This window comes from Diospyros lotus, chromosome 2 (genome assembly GCF_014633365.1).
Source record: "Diospyros lotus cultivar Yz01 chromosome 2, ASM1463336v1, whole genome shotgun sequence".
Taxonomy (NCBI): Eukaryota; Viridiplantae; Streptophyta; class Magnoliopsida; order Ericales; family Ebenaceae; genus Diospyros; species Diospyros lotus.
Window position 1 is genome coordinate 22,765,070 of NC_068339.1, and position 4,345 is coordinate 22,769,414.

Genomic DNA, 4,345 nt, shown 5'->3' on the forward strand with positions numbered 1-4,345 from the left:
ACTCCTAATCCGCATCACTAATAGACAATGGTTAAGGACCCAACAAATCCACCACAAGTCAGGTGTCCGGTCCACTCGGTCTTAATGAAAACAGCCCATAGCCAAATGTTTATCGCAGGTTTAACTTGTGACTTTCTAGGTCCTTACTATTCATCACATCAGTTCACTAGGATATTCTTTGCTCATAACAATAACTACTTGATTCCTAAGGATCCCAAGGCTCATAAGTTTACTAAATTCATCTCATTGCATAATACCTTCAAACATTGTACCTGATTTCTCACACCATTCTCATCCTTACAAAACTCGTAATTTACAACCACACATTTACATTATTGTCCCCCAATAATCATACTAACTAGAACTCCCCTCGTCACCTCTGGCAATCGAGGTAGCTTTCTCTGCCAGGTAAGCTAAGTCCTCATTGCTAGCTACGCTGGAGCTAGGTCCAACAAGTCCCTCAAGTGGCTGTAACGGTACCCTCATGGTGGCTTGAACTGATTGGGTGCCAGGTAGTGCTCCAATCCTGGGCACATCCTATACCGGTCCCTGGGAAAACTCCCAAGTGGTAACTTGTTGCCTCACAACCCTGGCAAAAATGTCATAATGAAAATGAAGACTCGCATCATTCATCATTACTTCAGTCGGCCGCCTCCACACGTCCTTCATGTGCTCACGGGCAAACAAGACTTGTCTCTCTAATAATCCTCAAAAGATCTCGTGGATCGTCTCTTGAAACAACTCATGAAGCCAATACATATAACTCACTAGGTATTCTTCATCTTGCCAGCCTCCCCATCCAGAGGCAAACTCCTATTTCCACCGACACCATAAACAATCCAATGCTGGGAAATCATTCGAATTGAGTAGGGGTACATTGAGATCTAGTCCTCTAGATTCCATTAGGAATACTCAAAAGTTGCATACAGTATCAAATATTAGGCAAATAAATTACGGCTAAACTAACCTCTTACCCAAACACCTAGGCCAAGCATAACTCCTAAAGAAATCCCATTCATACCACCTCACAGTCCCATCCTAACGTGCACTTATCACCCTTACACGAATATAAATTAGAGTATAGTCTCTCACACGAATCAACAAACTCAACTTGACGCAGCCTAACCCTATTCGATTCACCTCGACCTTACTAACTCTACCCGACAACCTTGGTGTACAGGAACTCGTCCCTCAAAACTGACTCAAACTACGCTTTGATACCAACAATGTAAGCACCCCCGCTCGAATATCCCCAACCACCCGGACTACCGGAACGGGAGTGCCTACTGAAGGGAAAAAGAATGAACACAAGACCAAAACCACCCTGGCATGCATACTCGAAAATGAGAACAGCAGAAGTAAAGCTAAACACATGCATGCACTACGGGAATACCACTAGCACAGTGGTCACAAGATTAATAAATGAAAACAGACTCCTGTGCCAACATACACGAGACTCGAGGAATGACCTGGCACAGTAAGAGTAATAGAGTAAATCCTACTCAACCATCAGAGTTGACAGGGATTGACGGGACTGCATGTACACCATACTGACACTGCTGCTGGAAGCTAACTCTCTTGCCCATGGCCCACGCTGCGACTACCTGGAATGATGGAAAGCAAAGTGAGTCGAGAGACTCAGCAAGCATAAAGAAGGAAAGGCTGAAGGTTGAACATATCTAGGAAACTCTCCCCAGAATAAACCCCCAGGTACACACAATCCATGAGACGCTACAACACAATAGTATAGTATAATAAAAGCGCATACGGGTCCTTGGGGCCCACACAAGACACACGGCACCCAAGTCTCATACCAACCTGCCGCTGCCCTGAAAGACAACATGTAACTCCAACAAACCTACGCGCGCTGTCCCGGGTCGATGCTCCCGTCACCCATGTGTCTGTGTCGATACTCCCGACACCCGAGCCACAGGCTCCCTCGGAACGGTCCTCCCGTCTGAGAACTAATAACTACCAGTAACCATGCAATGCACATAAAAATGCAATGGTGTAGTGAGCATCAACGTGATACACTGGCGCCCATACATCCAGGTATCGGGCCATGCTCGGTCCACATAGTAAACCACACGTGATGCATATGCCGTGCTGGATGCAACCTAACCAAGCTAGAATGTTCGTGTCCAAGCATACTCAATAAATGAATATCCTAACATGCAACCTGTACCCATGTGCATATCAAATCATGAACAATAATATAATGAATCTAAACGTGCAATAAATCACAAACTGATAGAGTTAGTCAGCAGTGCCTGGCACCGGTCAACGGCTAGTGACTAGGAGTGTCCACCCGATGGTCCACTTCAGGGTCGTACAATAGTCTATCCCAACGTCACCAAACAACTGACCCCTGTCCTACTACTCGATAGCTCTAACCGAACCATAAACAAACCCGAGAAAATCGTAAATAAACCCACACGTTTAGGAACCTAGTCCCCAAGCTAGGTTCGGCATCATTCCGAAAGGAATGGGGGCGGTACAAACCCCCGTAAGCACACAACCGATAAAACTCTAGAAGTCTCGGATTTAATTTAAATTAAGACAAATGAATAATAACTCAATAAAAAATGCTAGGCGCTGAATTAGAGTAAGGGAGGGGATAAAATACGAAAAATCATGGGGTCTCTCACGGGAATTAAAAAACATGAGGAGAGAGTTAAGAACTTGACTGAAATCGGCTGCTTTCAGCCTCTCTTGTGCTCCCAATGCGAATTAAAATATTTCCTAGCAAATAACACAAACGGGACTTAAATTAATTAATTCTAATCGCGCGCTTCTACTAATTTTTACCCACGTACCTGATCACTTTCCATGCCGAAAAATCCCCAAATTCCTTTACTTTTCTCTTATTTTCCTTTTTTTTTTTTTTTCTTTCCTTTCTTTCCTTTTCTTTCTTCTTCTTCTTCTTCTTCTCTTCTTCTTCCTCCCTGCAACGCCCGCGCCTGCACTCCCTCTTCTCTTTTCTTCTTCCTTATTTTCTTTCTTTCTTTCTCCTTCTTCTTCTTCTTTTTTCCTCTCCTCTTCTTTTCTTCCAGCGGCCAAGCCAGCACCGCCGTTGCCACCTGCGCGCCAGCTCGGTGAGCTCGTAGCCGCCGCCGCTACCACTGCAACCAGCCACCCTCACCCGCCCCTAGCCGGCCATAGCGAGCCACCGCGCCTACTGCCGTTGTTGCTCCGCGTCACCATGGCCTTCCTCGCGTTGCTCCCTCCCTTGCTCAGCTGCGGAGCTCGGCTGCCATGGCCGAGCTTCACTCGACCAGCCTCTCTCCCTCTCGAGCTCTCTCTCTCACGCTGCTCTCCTTCTCTCTCAATCTCGATCTCTCCCTTCCTCCCTCACTTGGCCGAGCCCTCTCCCTCTCCCAATCTCTCAGCCCACTGATCTCTCTCTCATCTGTTTCTTCTCTGTTTTCCATTTTGAAGAAATGGCCACTTTGCTTAACCTCTAAGCACTCGCGCACAACCACACAAAAAAATAACACATTAATTAATTTTATTTAAATTAAATTAATTTTATTTACTCTTTATTATTATTATGATTATATTATTATCTCTATTATCATTATTATTATTATCTTAATACCTAAAACACTCAAATACAGAAATTAATATTTATTACCATGTCCAAAATTTTGAGATATTACAATTGTGTACATATATAGTTTAATTGCGGTAAACCCATCCTTGAAAAAATCTGCCAGAGAGGCAGCAAACAATGAGCGGATGGCACACTGTCCGATAATGACCCAAAATTTGAAGCATCGAAGTCCAGCAATTCAGAGCTTCCTTCATAGCTTTTCAGGGATTAGTTTCAAAACCACCTTGTTCTTTGATTCAAAAATTAAAAAAAAAACTTGCATTTGATTATAAAAGTGCAAAACATCAAAATTTAGTATCATAATTATTAAAAATTATTTTTTAAAATTCTTAACTGAAGTAAGAGTGAATAAAATTATTATCCATGTCAAGTCACATAAAAAAAAGTTACGTCAACGAGACATATCAGATTATGTTTAATACATAAATAAAATATTTGGTATTTTAACAATTAAAAAATTTGACGTTTAGTTTGAAAAAAATTTCAATTTTGATTAAAAAAAAAAAAAGGACCTAAATTTCACAAAAAGACTTAAAAAATTTATAAAAAAGATATAAGAATATTCAAAAATGTATAAATTTCATAAAAAAAATCTACAAATTTATAAAAAAAAAATAACTAAAATTTATAAAAAGATATAAAATTTTCATAACAAATACCTACAGAATTTAATGAAAAGACATAAAAATATTCAAAAAAATAGCTAAATTTCATAAAAATGACCTAAAAATA